This window comes from Danio rerio, chromosome 7 (assembly GCF_049306965.1).
Source record: "Danio rerio strain Tuebingen ecotype United States chromosome 7, GRCz12tu, whole genome shotgun sequence".
NCBI lineage: Eukaryota > Metazoa > Chordata > Actinopteri > Cypriniformes > Danionidae > Danio > Danio rerio.
Window position 1 is genome coordinate 34163116 of NC_133182.1, and position 20510 is coordinate 34183625.

At 34.3% G+C, this 20510-nt stretch overlaps 1 protein-coding gene across 1 annotated transcript in view; it reads right to left on the reverse strand.

Annotated features, from left to right (window-relative positions):
• Nucleotides 1-14070, reverse strand: part of map2k5 (mitogen-activated protein kinase kinase 5) — a 143357-nt gene extending 129287 nt beyond the window's left edge. Inside the window, exon 1 of the mRNA XM_073906012.1 lies at nucleotides 13669-14070. The gene's annotated coding sequence lies outside the window, so the exon portion shown is untranslated. The remainder of the gene's footprint in view (nucleotides 1-13668) is intronic.
• Between the last annotated feature and the right edge of the window lie 6440 nt (nucleotides 14071-20510).

Genomic DNA, 20510 nt, shown 5'->3' on the forward strand with positions numbered 1-20510 from the left:
ACAACACATTGTGTAAAGTAATGTTTTCTGTCTTTTAGTAGATATATTATATGACAGACTTGCTCTTTTTACAAAACACGTTGATTTAATTGGAATTGCATTGTAAAAAGTTAAAAAAAAAAAAAAAGTAAAAGTTTGTATTTTTTATTTCATGTTTTAGTTTTTCGATACTATACTCAGGGGCAGATCTAGGTGGAGGGAAAGTTAGGTTGATTCTAAGCCCACACATTTAGAGGGCCCCCCAGAGACATTATCAAGGGCCCGCGACACCTCCTCCAACCTCCCCGAATCACCCTCCTCCCTCTTCACTTTCATCGGCGATCCCCAATAAATAATTGTTTAAATTTAAACAGAATTTAAACAATTTATGCAACAATTTAAATTTTTGTCTTGTTTCTAGTTAAAATATCTACATTTCAAACCAAAAACAAGACTGTTTTACTTAGCCTAATGGCAAATAATTGTGTTTATTTTAAGTTATTTTGAGTTATTTTTTCTGAAGATAAAATAATACAATATTTTTACTTGATCAAAGAATTTTTCGATATTTGGACTAGAAACAAGACAAAGTAAAAAAAAAAAAACATTTGTTTTGCATTGTTTTTATTGTACCTGAATAATGTTAGACTCCTCACAAAATTGCCAAAGAGAACTATTCATCTTGTGAAACTCATATCATATCGCAAAATTTATCACAGAAAAATAAAACATTGCAATATCAGAATTTTCCAATATCGTACACCCCTAATACATATTAAATAAACAAACCAACAAAACACATTGTTAGTTTTTCATAGCTTCATAGTGTGTATTCACCCTGTACAGAACAAGATGAGAGCCTTTACATGCTTTCGAATACATGTCAAAATGATATCAACATAGCTAAGGGGGCTATTGTTGTATGAATATAAAGAAAATCTTTTTTTCCCTCCTCGCTATACTGTACAAAGCATTGGATAGCCAGAAGCATTCTTAAGTAATAATAATGAAAAACCACAGAGAATCTGAAGAGCAAAAGACAACAGGTCACTTGGAGACCTTGTGACAGCAATAATAGTGATCTCATGTAGCACCAATTGGTCTCAACACCAAGACTTCAGTTCTGCTACATTCAAACAAGCGACTGAAATAAACGGCTGAGTTAAGTTTATGTTGTGGACATGAATGGTCAGGCTGAAAGGTTAGATTATTAACCTGCTGCCCTTCCTCACGTATATGGTTCATACAGCCATCAAGCAGTACAATAAGCACTAGTGATCTGAGCACTCAATAGACTGCTGGAGTCGAATGTTATTAGTAATGGGTCGCTGTCTTGATTTCTGTCCCACTCAAATGGCTACTCTTCATTGGGCAGGGATTGAGCGGCCATTAATCAGAAGCTTGGCAGCTGCTGAACTAAAACTAAAGCTGTTAGATTTGCAGTCTGTGCAACAGGAAGGCCATTACTTTCACAATTGTAGTCAATAGGCCTTTTTCACAATCCATCTGACGTCACATCTGGCATGCTTGTCAATAGAGCGTCGGAAGGTTTGGTAAAATAACTTTAGGTGAACTTGACAACAAATATATTATAAACTCCTTTTAGTCCAGTCTAACGTTATTTGAGGGGGTAAACAGCAAGGTGAATTGCTTATGATGAAAAATGATACATGGTCACAAGTTTGTTCCGACCAGTTCAAGTTCAAACGCAGAATTTACTCTTGTTTTATGTATAACATCCAGGGTATTTTTTAAATTGGAGAAAAACAATACATTTTGCAGGAACTCTGAAATTTAACTAATTCAATTAAAGATTTGAAATATTCCTTCTCTCCATCAATCACCTCTTTTTGATATTACTTAAAAGGGTTTACATATTCAAGTCATTCATTCATTCATTTTCATGTCGGCTTAGTCCCTTTATTAATCTGGGGTCGCCACAGCAGAATAACCCGCCAACTTATCCAGCACATTTTTACGCAGCGGATGCCCTTTCAGCCGCAACCCATCTCTGGGAAACATCCACACACACTCATTCACACACACTCTCATACACTCAGGACAATTTAGCCTACCAAGACTCGAACCAGCGACCTTCTTGCTGTGAGGCGACAGCACGACCTTCTGCGCCACTGCGTCGCCTCATATTCAAGTTCAAGTTCATTTATTTATAAAGCACATTTAAAGACAGCCACAAGACTGACCATAAGACAAACATAACGTGTTAAACATAAGACAAAGTAAAATAAAAAAACATAAAAATAAGACAAGCGACTGAATAAATAAAAAATGAAGCAGTAGAGAAGACAATATTAAAACAATATTAAAAGGCCAAGCTGAATAGATATGTTTTAGGAGTGATTTAAAAAAATAGTGATAAAGCCATTCTAATCTCAAGGGGCCAAATATTCCATAACCACGGACCTGCCACAGAGAAAGCTCTGTCCCACTCTGTGTGATTTTGATCACTTGATTTAAGAGATCTTACAGAGGAGTAAAAATGGAACAGCTCTGTGTGATAGGTTGAGGCTAGACTATGAAAGGATTTATATACCAGTAAAAGCTCTTTAAAATCAATTCTGACATATTACAATTTACATATTTTCTTTATATTATAAACAATTACTAATTTTTTAATTATTTTTGGCATTCCGACTTATCTATGGAATTATAGGGTAAAGGTATACAGTACAAATGAGATTTTTTTTCTCCTATAATGGAGTTTCTCCTTATGCAGTGTTGAGCTTTTTACGTTTCGGTGGTGGGTTTTGCTAATACAAAATAAAAAATGTAATTATTTTAAAAATATATATATATTTAAAATAATGGAAAAAATGCTTTATAAAAAAGTGTTTTATAAATTCGATATGTATTTCATAATGTAATAGGAAACAATTTTAATGAGTTTATGCATCGTTATTGTTAGTTATTGAGGTGGATTTTGTGCTCTTTGGAGTGTGAAGTTAATCTATATATTCAGGTTATATTGTATAATCTGCTTGTAGACTTGCATACCATTAAAACAATTGGAAAGGGGAAATGGCCTGAGGAAACAACTAGGGGTCATAAAAGAAGGGATGAAAAGAGAGTGGTAAAAGAGCCTGAGGTGTCTCAGGAAACAGATGTCAGAGGTGGTATTTGGGGTCAGGGGTTAAACTAGAAGGGATCTTGTGTAATATATGGAGAACAAAGGAAAACAACGGATGTAAACGGGTATTTAAATAAGGCCAGAACAGGAGTGAGGAGAATTTTTCAGACAGAGATGCTATTGGGGGTCTCCTGAAAGTTCTCCTTTGTTGTCGACAATAAAGTATATTCTTCTGATATTCATAACCTCCAGACTGAGTTTGATTTAGTAAGAGAAAAACCAAGAAAACCACTACATTTGGCGTCCCTGGGTGGGCTGGAAAGGAGCAGGACTGGTGTTGCTGTGCATGCTGGACTGGAGAGAAAACACAAATATGTGGCCACAATAAAAAACGGTAAGCGATTTTATGCTTATTAGTTTGTGTTTTTTCTGCCAGGACCTGCTTGTACAGGTAAATACACTTGAACTGTTTCTCCAGCTTTAAAGAATTAAAAGTAAATGTAAAAAAGATATTAAAGAAAAAAGGGGTTTTGAATAACAGAAGAAAAAGAGTAATTTGCATGCAAATGATCTGTGTTTTCCTAAGAGGGCCTTGATGGATAGGATAAACATTAACTAGTAACTGTTACTCAGATTTGGGAAATTATTAATGATATAAGATATGCATAGAGCATTTATAAGTTTTAAGAGAGAGTTCTTAATGTGTGGTGACAGTTAAGAGATTAAAGCAGAGTAAGGTATGCAAATGATCTGTGTTTTCCTAAGTGGGCCTTGATGGATAGGATAAACAATCACTAGTAACTGTTACCCAGATTTGGGAAATTAATAATGATGTAAGAAATGCATAGAGCATTTATAAGTTTTAAGAGAGAGTCCTTAATGTGTGGTAACAGTTAAGAGATTAAAGCAGATTAAAGTAGAGAGATGCGCGCTAAGACCTACGATACCGCTTTGTTTGAGGAGATAAACAAAGGGCTGCATGGGTAGGCGAAAGCCTGTGGTTACCGCTCTAAGGTTAGAGGGCTGCTCGGACAGGTCACTCAAGAGGAGTGTAGTGTAGAGTATTTATTTAATTGAAGTGTTTGTGTATTTGCTGCTTCAGATTGTGGCAAAATAGTCCACATTGGTGGGCAGAGAAGACTGCCTTCCTCCTCCTTGAATGAAATGAGGATGGGGGGATGCAGCTCCTGTTACACTGAGTGGAGGAGAGGAGTGAATGAGAAGAGGAAAAGTAATAAGATTAGAAGTGTGAATGTGTTAAAAAGTTTGTTTTCAAAAAAGAGTTGGTTAAAAGATTGATTGTAGTAGATTATATAAAAGGAGGGCTGCATAGTTGTGGTGTGAATTAAAGAGCGAGAAGGAAAGTGATTGATGCAGTTTAAGAGAAGAGATTATGATAGAAAGAAAGGAGTCTCCTAAATTAAAACTAATGGAACATGTGCATTTAAAAAACACAGAGTAAAAAGCAGAAGAATAAACATTTTTCTGAAATTATCTTTGTGTTTTAAGTTTGAATATGTTAAAAAAGAACAATAGGCAGAGTGAACTTAAATTCTTTACATAGCAACAGGTGAAAGACAGTCTGCTCCAGGATGGGGGTAAGAGAGAGATTTATGGTGTCCATGTGTGAACAATAGATTGCCTATTTACAGCACTAGGGAAACAGAGAAGAGGAGAGTTAATGAGAGGAGATCAAACTATAGATGAAATAATGACATAGACATTAACATAATTTGGATAGAATATAAGTTATTACTGAATAGATAAATTATAAAGTAGTATAGTAAGATAAATTAAATGAGGAAAAACTAATAATAGAGTTATATTATATAGAAAAGAGTTTGAAACTTTACTAATGAAAAAGAATAAATGAAGCCATAGTGATCAATATATATAGAGATAAAGGAAGTATGGAGTAAAAGAATGTATTAATAAACAAATAGATTTACTAAATAAGTATGAATAAAAAACATATAAGTTAGTTCTTTGATTGAGAATAAGAAAGAAAAAGAAAACTTGAAAAATTAATATTGATTAACTGAAGATTTAATTAGAAAATGTGTAAGCTGTAAAATGTATAAGAAATGTATAAGAAAACCTAAGAGCTAAAAACTTAAATTACAGAAAGGAAAAAGAATAAAATAGAAATAGGAAAAAATAAGTCCACTGTTTCATAGATAAAATTAGATGTTTAAAATATGCTTACAATATAGGCACATTGAACAGATAAGATAAAAAGTAAAAAGCAGTAACAATTTGAAGAAATAATTGACTTTAGAGAATTTGTTTGTATTTAAGGGCAATACAAATGTTTGTTTCATCTTTCTCAAAGTCAGCTACATAAGATCTAAGCCATCATCTATTTGTAGTAAAGTAAAGTGATTTAGATGAAAATCATAGGAGCTAGGTAAATGTTAAAGAATGCGTTAGAATGAGTTGAAAAATAAATGTTAAAGTTTATGCATTAAGAAGCTAAATTGATAAGTATGCATTGCACTTCCAAAAATGAAAAATGCTTTTAGTAAATAAATAGGTGAATTTAATTAATAATATTAACTTTGAGCTATAGCAGTAATGATTTTTAACAGTTATTCCAGATATTGGGCCACCATGTAGTATTGTTGAATTAAATCAGGTATGGAAAAACAGATATGGAAATAAAAAATGCAATACTAAAATATGTGACAGAGAAAATAAAAGATAAGATAATGACAAATGGCAAACAGAAGAAACATTTGATGTAAGCAGTGAAAAAATAGAAACTGAGTATAGAAAATGTTACAATGTAAAAATGAGTGGTTAGTAAAGGAACACTAGCATAGATGAGGAGAAATATAAAGTAAAGCATAATCTGAAGCTAAAGAAATTATTTAGAAGGACACTAAAGAATTAGAAAATTAAATATATTTACATATGATAAAATGATTATGAATTAGAGAAAAATAAACTGTTAAAACTGTAGAGAGGAAAAAATAGATGAGAGGAGTCTCCATTTGATGGAAAAAAAATGGGAAAGAAGGAAAGACTTTTATAGGTCATGAGCTAAATTCCATATATTAATTAAGAGGACAAAGGGATGGACTTTGGGGGACTGTGGTCTCTTACCTACCAGACATCTCTGAGTGCACTGGCAAATGGAAAAGGTGTTTGAAAAACACAATGGACAAACTGTTGGCTGTGGACATTTGTGAAAGCAGTGAGGCAGACATTGCATGCCCAGGAATTACTGAGGACTGGAAAGGCTACTTATATTCAGAGACACTAAAAAGAGGCAAACAAGCTAATGATGAACTGATCAAAGAGAAAAAGCGCTCCACCAGAACTTTACAACAGCTCAATGAAAGAAGCCAGCACTAAGAGAGAAGGGGGAAACACTGTGCCCTGATATGGACACCACAGAAAAGACTACACCAATCTATGAACCAGTTGTCTTCTCAGGGTGTGAGGAGGGGGAGTCTGGTAGTCCATCTCAAAGCAGTCGACCTATAGTCCAAATTGAGTACAATGTGACCACTCAGAGGGCAAAATAAGAGCAAAAGTGTAGCTACCCATTCTTGTATCAAATCAGACTCCTGTCAATTTGATAAAAAGAAAAGTATCATGTAAACTGTATGAAAAGTCTTAGATGATAATATACAATGAAACTTTAAATGTGTAAGGTTGAAATGATAAATTATGAAGAATGTTAAATTATTTTGGTTCATTTTCATAGGTTAACTCATAGAGATTATTGAACATAAGAGGATAAATTATAATGCATGGTGGTGATAAAAAAGATAATAAAAGACAGTTTTTGATAACTTAAAAAAAATAATAATTTGAGTTAGAAGTAGATGGAGTTAAGTATTTAGGTTAAAATTAGGGAAACTTATTTTGAGTAAACTAAACCAAGATTTGAGAGAAAAATTGTCAGAGATTAAGACAGAAAAGTAATTTATATTTGAAGGGAATGAAAAAAAAAAAAAATGAAATGAACTCATAGTACTGAATAGGTCAAAAAGTAACAATTCTAAATGTACTAAAAGAATATTTGAAAGAGAAAAGTGTTTAAAAACAAAAAATTATGAATAACCAGTTTGATGTGAGAACAGGAAGGAATTAGGAGCTGAAAATGCTGAAAAGTGAAAAATGTTAATTAATAGAAAATGCAAAATAAGAAATAGCTCAGAAATAAGAAATTACTTAGGTGTCAAATTTTAATAATGATTAACAGTTCAGGACATTAAGGGAAAACAAAATTAGCCAGCATAGGGAGGATTAATAAAAAATTAAACCAGATGCAGGTCTGTTATATGCTGGAATAGGCATTACTGAAACTTTTGAGAACATAGCAATAAGAGAAACATTTAAATATGTTAAGGCATTTCTAATTTGGTTGTGATTGTGTAGGTAACTAATAAAATGGATTTTATTTTAATTTGATTAAAATTTAATTCTTGATGATGGCATTAGTCAAAACAGGCAAAAATAAATGTTGTAAAATTTATGATTTAAGAACAGTCAGTAATAGAGAATTTCTTAGCTGAGGTTCCTAACACGCACTGTACTTAAATTTTTTAGTTTGGATGCCAACTATGTTAAAGTAATTAATTGATTTCTGTTCAGGTAATTATCAGAGGAGGGTAGACACTTGGTTACACTTAAAGTAAATAGGCTGATTTACAGTTACATACATTAGAATGCATAAAAGGTTTTAGAATATTTAGTGATGGATATTGTAATGTGTAGGATTTAATTATCTGCAGGTACATCTAGCTCAAGCTAAGTAAAAGACAGAAATAAAACTTTTTAGGGATAAGGGTTTAGTGTTAACAAGATTCTGTATCTATTCTAGATGCAATAATAACTGATAAGATGATAAATAAGAAAATTGATTTTTCATTTAAGAAAATAGGGTAGCAGGTCTAACAATAGTATAGAGTCACAACCTTAATTAGATTATAGTACAAATAAACAACGTACTAGTCTTTATGAACATGTGTAGCATCAAAGGGAAGCAAAAAAGATAGGTATGATTTTTGTAATAGGAAGTACAGATTGTTGATACAACAGCATTTCTTGATATTGTCATTGGTGATGTACATGGATTGAATCAAGAGTGAAATGATAAGGAAAATTAAGCAGCAAGCAAAATGATTTGAAAAAATGATTGCCTTTTTGAATGCAGTGATTAGTGAATTGTTGTCCACATGTGACATTTGTGCAAAGTAGAATGTGAGTAAAAGATCAGCAATAGGCTTAAGGGGATATTTAAGAACTTCATAGTGGATGTTGTGAAATGATAAAATTAGCTTAGGGCAAGAGATACAAGTTTTTGGGCATGGCAGTTGTGGTAGATGAGTGAAGGTAATTCCATTAGCAGAGCAGGAAAGAAGGAACAGTTATTACATTTAAGACAAGAGAAGTCTAAGATTTGCAATACCTTCAGAAATAAGTTTAATGTGTCTGCATTTAAAAATAAATTAGAGTAATTAAAGTTAATTAAAGTAAATAAAGGTAATTAAGTAGATAAATAAGTGTATATGTGATTCAGTGAATAGATAAGTAAATGTATTGATAAAGTATTGGAAATCAAGAAAATTGAGAAATTACACATAATTGTAAGGAATGATTGAAAGAGCTAAAGATGATTCATCAAGGCCTAGTTTAACAAGATGTGTTAAAATAATATACCTTTTGCATTAATAAGTGATTGCATGAAAACTGACAGAAACAAGCAACTAACATTGCATGAAGTACTATTGGGTCGACCCTTGCATGTAATCTCGCAAATAACTTCGCATATAACCGTTTGGAATGTTTGGAGAACAATTCTAATGTATTGGAAAGAAGTTTGGTCTTTTATGAGGAAACTAACTGCCATGTGCAAAGCAATATCTGTACAGGAAACTAGAAAGGACCAGAAGCAGGAGATTAATCCGGTGATCGAGTATATCTGAGGTGTTCTGGAGAAAGTGGAGTGAAATCAGGAGAAATGGACCTTATGCCAAGGTTGCCAAAGGGGATGCCATCAACTGGATACCATCTGGACCACAGCACAAGACAGCCAAAGGAAAAACACTCCAGCAAGAGAAAGTTAACGGGAAACAGAGGAGGCAGAAAATCCCAAAGCTCAAACCAACGAATTGCAAAGTGTGGCAGAAGCAGTTCATCAGAAAAGTTAAAAGAGTAATTCTGATTATATACCTGAGTGAGAAATACAGAAGGTGCCACAAATTCAAGTGATGATAATCACCACAACTTCAGGTTATAGACTCTCAACATAAAGTCTTTAGCAACACTTTTTAAGGCTAGAACGAAACAAAGAATGCTCGCAAGTATGTGCCAGATTTAGGGTCAAAAAGATGAACTAGTGCTAAAAATTTTGATAGTTTAGATAAAGAAGAGGATGATGAAGAGGATCCATGCCTTGGGTGTTAAGTGCTAGCAACCTCTACCCCAAAACGGCGGCTCTCTACGATACGCAAAGTATCTGGGCTGAAGATCAACGTACTCTACGGATTATGTGTGTGGATGTTAGATTAGAATATTGTGTTGTGACCTTAGATTGGGAGATTGTGCATGTTTATTTTTTGTTTTAGTTTTATTCTTTACTGTATGTTAAATAATCATGACCCCCAGAAGCAAATAGATAACTAATTGTATGCTTAAAATACTACTTTTTATGATATCAACAAAATAGAATCAAGTCTTTTACTGTGTCCTCGTCAGAACAGGACACAGAGGTTTGGCGTGATTCTATTCCAAAGTGCAATTACATGATTTGGTCATTTGTAATAATACTGTGACATATATTTGTCATTAGGTAATATGGCTGAGGGCTAGATCATGGAGTTGCACTATGGGCCAAAAGCAAGAATATTAAGACTTAAAGTCTTAAGAGGAGGGATTATATGAGGTGGATTTTGTGCTCTTTGGAGTGTGAAGTTAATCTATATATTCAGGTTATATTGTATAATCTGCTTGTAGACTTGCATACCATTAAAACAATTGGAAAGGGGAAATGGCCTGAGGAAACAACTAGGGGTCATAAAAGAAGGGATGAAAAGAGAGTGGTAAAAGAGCCTGAGGTGTCTCAGGAAACAGATGTCAGAGGTGGTATTTGGGGTCAGGGGTTAAACTAGAAGGGATCTTGTGTAATATATGGAGAACAAAGGAAAACAACGGATGTAAACGGGTATTTAAATAAGGCCAGAACAGGAGTGAGGAGAATTTTTCAGACAGAGATGCTATTGGGGGTCTCCTGAAAGTTCTCCTTTGTTGTCGACAATAAAGTATATTCTTCTGATATTCATAACCTCCAGACTGAGTTTGATTTAGTAAGAGAAAAACCAAGAAAACCACTACATTATTTGCTAACAAAACAAGTAGGTTATACTAAAGATCCACTAAAGCCAAAATATTTTGGATTATTTCAGGTGGTTAATCCACTCTAGACATGTGCCTCTGGCCAAGAGGGTTTCACCCGAGCCATCCACAGGCATGACACAACACACATAGCAGATACCAACTTTAAAAAGAGTTTATGTTAGATTGAAACTGTACTTACTTACTTACTTACTTACTACTGTACTTTTTTACTTCCTGTCATGAGTCATACATTGAGTCAGAGATCAGCCAAGACGTTGTTGAGAATGTGTATTCAGCAGCCACTGCAAGTCAATGATTTGAGTTTATAATTTAACAATAAAAAAAAAATGGTTACAAACAACAGATATCTGCTTCACAAGACTGGCATATTGGTTAGTTTGAAGACTAATTTATGCACTTTTGGAAGCTTCAAAGAAAAAACACAACCCAATATCATAATTGGCCTTATTCCTTACACATGAACAAGTGCAGCCATTGGAAACTTTTTGGCTCAAGACTTCAGGTCTCACTCACTTTCATTGATTTTTTTGAGGTTAAAAACTGCTTTCTATGCAGCACACTGATCTTTTCTAATCATATTATTCTACTTTTTATGAATAGTCATGAACACACTTGTTTGTACAGCAAGTAGTTTGACCGTTTTCTGCTCTTTATTATTATTACTCCCATAGGCAACTGAATAAGTTCTCAAACAATCGCATAATCAAGTGCATTGCCTCTTCACAGAATAAGGTCAATACAGCATGGAAGATCCAGGATAAAATGTAAAACTATTCCGACTGTGTTCGTCTGAAAGAAGAAAGTCATACACTGTGGATGGCTTGGGGTGAGTGATTTATTTATTTTTAAAAATGTTTTGGGTGAACTGCTTTTGTAATATCAGCTATCTACTGTATTTGTTTGCCTTTGATTTTCGTAATCAAGCTCAGAACATTTTAAATCGATACTCCAGACATAAAGAGTTTTCAGTTATCTGCCAAAATTTCTATTTGGCACATCTTTATTTGTTGTAAATCTGTAATAATCTTCTAAAATTAAAGGAATAATTCACTTGGTATCTGAAACTGCAAAAGATTGAGCATCGGTGCTGTGACTTACGCTCAGTTTTAGTAAGCCCTTTTCTTTTAACAGTAAATAGAATATATCTTTTAACTAGTCCTTGGGCTTCTGATCATTTTCACTTTGCGCTGAGGCTCAGCTCTCTGGAGACCAACCCGAGAACAGGTGTTTGCGTTTTTAAGGAGACGCAGAGAGTATATCTTTGTCTCCGACAGAAGGCTGGAAGGAAGAAATGCTGGCCAGCAGCACAGATCCGCATGGGCCGTCGGGCAGAGCTCCAGAGCACGGCAGTTGGAGATGCGAGGCCCTGTCGAATCTTCTGTCCGGAGACAGCTGTGATGCAGCAGTGCGTGGAGCCGCAATCAGGTGAGAGTCACCTCAACAGAATGCTGATCGCGGGACAATCTGACAGACAGTCCTGCGCTCATCACATGAGCACCGACAGAGACAGACACACACGCTCTGCAGCAAACTGTGACCTTTAAGAAGATTAATTTGTTTACCAACAAAGGTAGTGGCTGTCACTATACTATAGGCAGTGATGATCATGATACCGTCAGGTGGATGAGAGTGAGAGAGAGAAAGAGAGAGAGAGAGAGAGAGAGAGAGAGAGAGTATAGTGGAGTCATCTGTTCAGTTTATCATCTCTGTCAGTCTTTCATCAAAGGCTGGAAGGACATCTTTCACAGGCCAGTAATGCTGAAGCACTATTCTGCAATTATAACAAAAGCCTAGTATATCCACGTGAAAAAATACTATAGTGACTTGCATTAAATACTAGACCATTTCAATATGTGATCATGTCATTGGCCCATGAACATTTCCTGCTTGTTATCTTGTTAACTATTTCATAACTGTAACAAGAGGTAATTCAATCATGATGTAATGTTAAATGAGCTGTCATAACATTATTTATCAATATGTGGCTCTTTCTGGATTCTCGAAGCTATAGAAAAATAAAAATGTAAAACGGAAATACTTTGAGACAAGTGTTTGTGATTACATTTCTCTTTGTGAAGTTTATTTATAAACTAATTTCAAGAGGATCATGTGCTTGTGATTGCTTGTGGCTGGTCCAGAATTATTCAATTTATGATTCACCAATCAGACAATTCCTAAGCCACAATAAATACCTTAAGTTCCATATGACAGCCATCTTCGTTTTGAAGAATTCCTCCTTCCACCCCTACTCCTCCTCCTTTCCTAGAAGGGTGGAACAGTGGCCCAGTGGTTAACACTGTTGCCTCACAGCAAGAACATCACTGGTTCTAGTCCTCACCAAGCCAGCCAACGTTTCTGTGCGGAGTTTACAAGTTCTCCCTGTGCTCACGTGGGTTTCCTCCGGGTTCCCCTGTTTCCTCTTACCATCCAAAAACATGCAAATTACGTTAATTGAATAATTCAAATTGGCACCACAGACATGCTCCTAGTAAGTAGTTATCTCTTAAGAGCAATCACTATCTGTTCATTAGTTACTACAGCAGGGGAGTTCTCGAGATCTACCTGAGCTCAAACTCTTGCCTTGCAGCCCAGAGGGATGATCAATCATCAGCTAAATGTAAACTCTTGAAATGGTCTATAGTGTTTTCGAACCATGCTCTTGTAAATTGTACTATACTGTATGCATTACAGTATTTATAACACTAATTATACAGTAAACTGTGGTGTATTGTAGTAAACTATATCTAGTTGTAGAAGACTTGGTTTGTGGTCATTTGTGTACACAATTGTTGTACCACAGAAACTATAGAATTGTCACAATATTAATTTAGATATAGCTTGGTTCAAAATATAGGCTATTGACTATAAATTAATATTATATTTTTATCATGTCTGAATTAGGCCTAACATTTCCTCTGATTACAGTACTGTGGTAGGCTATATTAGAGATATAGTTAGATGCCTTGATTAAAAAAATAAATGAATAAAAAATGAAAGGATTACGAAGGTTTTAACATATTTTTTTGGCTTTCTTTTTAAACTGAATTTTGTGTTTTTTTAGTTAGCCTATTGTTGATCAAAAGTAAGGTCTTTACTGATGTAGCCCATTGGTTAATTAAAAATAACAAATAGAAATTTTCCTCATGAAAGCACGCCATAACTTAAAAAAACAAAGTTTAATTAAGTAGCCGAACGTTACTGTTAGAAACACAAGAAACACTTTAACTTACCTGTCCTGTCCTTTTGAACCGTCCGCTGTTTTCCGCCATTTTAGGTTTTGTCAATGTCGTCAGCTCCAGAGTTTTTACAGGATATTAAAATTATTAGCAGGTTGCATATTACAGTAATGCAGTATTCAGCGTCATCCGGTTATTCGTCGTTAACTATACAAGGCATTCACGCGCCAGTGTGTTTTGTGAAATAAATCTATAGGCTAGGCCCGTACCCATGGGCTAGGCCTCTCAGGGATAGGTTTCAGTGAAGAGTAGATGTGAATTGTTTACCTACAATTAAAGAAATCGGACAATTTTAAACTAGGTGGAAATTCAACAGCGAAAACAGAGTGTGACTGCTTCAGTTTACACAAGAGACGGTGAGTGAAATGCGATGGCGCGTTGCTCTCATCTGCCCACAGAGGGCGCCAGCTCGAAGGAAATAATGCACCTACTGTACATCTAACCTGAAATCTGGGAAAAGCGGAGAAAAAAAAACAGTGGAACAAATTCAGCTGCCTCGTGAACCTGGAACAAACCCTGACCCGTTGTCCTACACATCTGAGAAGCCGTGAATGATTTATGAGCCTCAGTGTTGGCAGGTATTGACCCTCAAACCTTAGTGTTAATTTTTAAGCAGCAGAGCTGGGTTGAGAGTTTAAGCAGCTAAACTCTCAGTCTAGTGTCTGTCTGGTCCATCAACAAGAACTTGATGTGTTGTAGACATAGGCCTACTTCACAACATTATTTGAAATAATTTATTTTAATTATTATAAATAATAATCAATACATTTAACTATCTTCCCAGTAATGGGTTGCGGCTGGAAGGGCATCTGCTGCATAAAACAAATAGTTGGTGATTCATTCTGCTGTGGCTACCCCTGATAAATAAGGGACTATAAGCTGAAGGAAAATTGATAAAATTAACATATAAATATATATAATAAATGTGGATATGGTTTATTCATTCATTTTCTTGTCGGCTTAGTCCCTTTATTAATCCGGGGTCGCCACAGTGAAATGAAACGCCAACTTATCCAGCAGGTTTTTACGCAGCGGATGCCCTTCCAGCCGCAACCCATCTCTGGGAATAAATGTGGATAGTTCACCCAAAATAAAAAATAAAAAAACTAATATTTACCCCATTTTTGTTTTGTTTGTTTTTTGTCTTTTGGACACAAGTGAGGATATTTTGAAGAGTATTGGAAACTTGTAATCATTGGCTTCTATAGTATTTCTTTTCCTACTATAAATGTCCATCACTACCAGTTTCTAACATTGTTCAAATATCTTATTTTTAGTTTACATGGAGAAAAAAGTCAAAAGTTTGAAACCACTTGAAGGTGAGCAAACAGTAAACTACATTTTAATTTTTTTGGTGAACTCCCCCTTTTCTGCTCTAGTCTTGATTTACATTTGACATGGTTTGCACATGAGAAATCATTTTGTTTGAGGAAAGATTTTAATAATTTTTTTGCCATTGCATATACAGTATGGGCTATGTATACATCTCATACGTCTGCTTCACACACACTGATGCATCTTTAAATGCTAAACAACATGTAATGTAAAATCTGTGGGTTTTCCAAAATACCTCTTCAAGTATTTGTTTATGCAGCTCAATATTACAGATTTTTGAACTATGGTAACTTTTTTTGTTTAAACTGTTACTAAATTGTTAACCAAATTTCATTATCAGAGCAGTATGTACAGTGCTGTGAGTGCACCACTTGACCACTTGCACATTCAATTGTTTTTGCATTACTTAAATTCTAAGTAGTCAACAATAGTGAAAAATCTTTATTTGATAATAATTTTAATAAAACCTGGTGCATTGGAAAAAATAGCTGACATAACCAAATTATTTTAGGTGTTACCATATGAAGTAAGTTTTTATTAAACAATTTTTTCACTGTTCAGAGTCCCACAAGGTGTAAACAAGGTGTAGTTTGTCCACAAAGTTTTCACACTCAGAAAAAAAAAGAGAACAAGAACAACATACTACTGAAGACAGCAAATACAACAGACACATGTTGATGAATGCATGTGTGAGGGGATTAAAAAGTGTCCACAAGTATTTTAAACAATTAAAATGATAGATATTCACACAAGTGGATAACTATGATTAAAGAACGATCTTGATCTAAAGCAGGGCCAGATTTAGTGATTTGGAGCCCTAAGCAGTTCCAGCCATGGGGCCCAACAGTCTTAAAATGCACTCTTTCTACTTTTATTTAATGTTTATTTACAGTTCAGTTGATACGGAGTAAACAAATCCACTAGAGCTGCAAAATGAATCAACGCAACTAAATGTAATTAAAGTGATTAATTATACATGTTATTTTCCCTATGCAAAGTATAATCTCACAGACATCTTAATTCTTTTTTATTCCTCTGCTAAAAAAAAAAAAAAAAAAAAAAAACTATATAATCTAGGCTATCACAGATGCCTTAAAGTTTCCAAAAGAAGAATAATTAGAAAAAATTGACACCCGTTAAAACCAGCGCATTTTAATGGTGTTTAGGAACATTGTGGGGCCCAACAGTCCTAAAATGCACGCTTTATACTTATATTGAATTTCTATTTATTAAGATGTTTTTTTTTAATATCACATAAGCTATGTTCTATCTTAATGCAATCTCTACTTTTTAAATGATTAGTTTCCTTAAAATTAATTTACAACTAAAAATTATTATATATATATATATATATATATATATATATATATATATATATATATATATATATATATATATATATATATATATAAAATTTGACTGTTGGACCGCTCTATGGGGGTAGTGGACAAATTTGTGCAGATGTAATATTTTATTTTTGAATATTATTATTACATGACATTAAATGAATATAATAACATTATATTTTAAGTTATAGTAAATTATATTTAATTGCGTTACAATTTAAATAGTTTGACTCACCATACAAAATACGATCAAAAACAATGTTATATATAGTTTATAGGTATAATTTATACTTCTAGATATTTATTGGGGGCCCCAAGATTTCCTGGGGTCTTAAGCGGCCGCTTACCTCGCTTATTAATTAAATCCAGCCCTGCTCTAAAGTAATCACAGACTGACTTTGACTTTTACAATATGGTGCACAGCTTACATCTAACTGCCCATACAAACAGCTGCTAATGAGGCATCTATGTATGTACATCTATGGTCCATGCATCATTTACCATTTGCACCAGGTGATTCACTAAAGTCACCAAACACCTGGACAACTTCAATGTGAGCAGGTTGTTCCACTCTTTAACCTCCGTTTACTGATAAACAAACATTTAGCGAAGACGTATGTGTGGTTTACCGAAATTCCAGTGCCTCCCTGCCCTTAGGGTCTTCTGAACAAAGAAAGCTTTCATTTTTTCAGCAAGTGAAAAATGTACGCGCTAGGTCACAGGCCAGGCTAATGTATCTGTATCCTAGCATTGCATTTTTATGGCATTGTCATAAAATAAGCAGAACAAGACAGTGTGTGTACATGAACAAAATCAAAAGAGAAAGCATTTTTTCATTTACATATTTATTAAAAGTACAACAATAACAAACAATATTGTTTCTCTTGACAACCTTTAAAGATGAAGAGAAATTATGATAAAGATTATATACTTGTACAAAGAAGAAATCTAACATGTCAAGCACAACAATCACCACTAAGTCACAAAGTCGATGAACGTGAAAGTTGAACACAAGCACAATAAATGCACATTACTTAAAATTTATTCAACAATTTGTTGAAAAGAATTTGAGATTTGATTTTTTTTCCTCTCAAAGAAAACATGTGTTTACTTATAGACAATAAATCATTTCCTGAATAATACCAGTACCTTCTGTTTTGTCTATACAGGATGACATTAAGAGGTTTCAAATGCATTTCAAGGAATCCAATTCATACAATAACTTTATCAAAGTAAAGTCATAGAGCGTCTAAAGCACACAACAGTCCTTATGAACATTAATGCACGCAGATGTCAGACATCTTTTCTACCGTCAACGCAACTTTCTCTCATGATTCCTTGGGAGACCAGAGATTTGAGACGGCATGCAAAGAGCACTGATCACAAGTACATGATCTGGCTTTCACAAAGCCCACTGTGACCTTTCCCTTCATCAAGCCCTTCTCCATATCCTACGAGCATCCGACGTATAAAAATACAGGGTTAACATTACAAAAACCTGCCAGCAGTACACAGCCCCAATCCCACCCCTACTCAACGCTTACAAACACAGAGGTAAGAGCATTCTGAAAAAATATTTGGTAGCAAAATAGAGTCTACAGTACAAATGGCATGAATTTCAGAAAATAGGCATGCATAATCCATTTATCAGACATATTTACAAAGATCACACCCCTGAGCGGCCCAACCCTGGACAACCCACTTACTCAATGCATCAGGGCTTAAACGTAAGCTTTGTCGTGCTGCTGTCACTGACTTACAGGTACAAAAACAGCCACTGTGGTGGTACTTTTTACAAAGGTACTCTTTTGAAGGTATCAACATGGACCATATGCCACACAGACAGCTTTTGTACCTTTATTTCAGAAAGTGTTTGTACGAATAAATTTGTCATTCATATATATGCTTGATATAGATAGATAGATAGATAGATAGATAGATAGATAGATAGATAGATAGATAGATAGATAGATAGATAGATAGATAGATAGATAGATAGATAGATAGATAGATAGATAGATAGATAGATAGATAGATAGATAGATAGATCTTTTTAATTTCTGTTTCTGTTAATGATTTATTAGCGACCACAACAATCTCTTTAAAAAAAAAAACGACTCACAAAGTGAAATTCTAAATTATTTTGGTCTGTTGCTTGGGAAGACTAAAAAAAAATAATGAAAAACCCTAAAATAGCAACAGGAAACATTTAAACTATTTTTGACCACCTCAGATTGCCTCATTTTGTTGGAAGAATGCTCTTTTGTAAATAATTCATTTGGTATAATTTGTATCATTATTTTAATGTATTTTTGTTGGTCAGTTATCTACAAAATAAACAAAAACAATGAATACATTTTAGGTGCAGTGAGGTGCAAAAAATAATTTTTGGCCTTAATTACATTCAAATAGGCATATTATAACATTAAATATTCAGTATTTTTTAGTATTTCTGACAAACTTCTTTATAATTTGAGATATAAATTACTGTATCGCAATACTACTTAGTGTCCAGATACTTTAGCCAGTATAGTATCGTAAGATTTATTAATGGTATCGTGACAACCCTAATTATATATATATATACTGCAAGAGAGAGAGAGAGAGAGAGAGAGAGAGAAAGCGAGAGAAAGAGAGAGATAGAGAGAGAGAGAGAGAGAGAGAGAGAGAGAAACATTTCAAATTATGTGTAAAAATATTTATCTCTTGTAGTTTACAGTCAATTCAACAATGTTTACCCAAAAGAGAGAGCAAGACACTGCTAGGCCAGTAAGCAATGTAATGGATAAAAAGTATAGTAGTTTATTGGAAAGCATGTATAAATTGACTCTGTCCAACTTTACCTTCTTCTGAAAGATATTAAAATGCTACTGCCACAGTGCATTAACCAAATAAGTTCTCTTTTGTTTTGGGTATTGTCAGTTTTCTGTTTACTGTTGGAAAGATCAAGATCTTGAAGTGGACAAGCCTTAATGTCCAGCCCTGATGCATAATCGCCTGCTCAGAAATATATTATTTACAAACTCTGTTATGAAAAGTTGATGCAAAGGCACACTCACTCAGTTTCATTTCTGGGAGAGGACATGAAGACCCGCTGGTAAGCAGACACAGATGACCATGAACATCTTGGTGCAGAGTTTTCAGAATCTGGTACTACATGAAGAGGACAATTGAGGGACCTAGCCAGACCTTGAAGAGCTTCTCATACGCTTCATTTGAAAAGCATGAAAGTACGACAACATAGAAAGTGATGAACCCTGTGAGAGTCCATAATACAGTCATTCACAGTCATTCACTCCTGTCACACTGAAAAGATGGCTGTGTCAATGGAGACAAAGTTGAGCTCAACACTAGACCTGAAGAAAATACTCCCAGAGGACGGTCAGAACAGTCACACAACCTGCACACATACAGTACATGTGGAGCTGGAGAACTGCTCCAAGAAGAGCTTCGGTACAATGACAAAAGCCTCTTTTCAAAAAACATAACAGAGATAACACGTTCACAAGTGTTACAGAAACTGTTGTGCGTGATGTTTGTTATAAAGTATTCTGTGCTGGAAGGCATGGTTCAGTGCCTAGGACAAATCTGGATATCAACATTTAACGTTGAGGGACAACTTGATCAGCCATATTAGTTTGGGGATTCAACGTTTGAACAGAATTATAAAACAAGAGAAAGAAGTCAAAGACTGTCTTTCCTTCTTTCTTTATTTTTTCTTTCTTTCTTTTAAAGGGACAGTTCACTCAAAATGAAACTTCTATCATCGTTTACTCATTCTCCACTTGTTCCAAACTTGTTTGAGTTTCTTTCTTCTGGTAAACACCAGAAGAAGATATACTGAAGAATGTACGGAAAAACAGCTCTTGACTTTTATAGTATTTTTTGTTTGTACAGTGGATGTAAAGCGCTATTTTCCCCAACATTCTTCAGAATATCTTGTTTTGTGTTCAACAGAAGAAACCATTTATAAAAGTTTGAAACCACTCAAATGTGAGTAAAGAGGTAAAAACGTTTTTTTTTTAAACGTTTTTTTATGCAAATTTTCCCTTCAAGAAGAACATCTCAAACTTTTAATGTGTATTCAACATTAATTTAGGGATTCAATGTTTGAACAGAATTCTTAAAATAAAGAAAAAGGACTCAAAGTCTTTC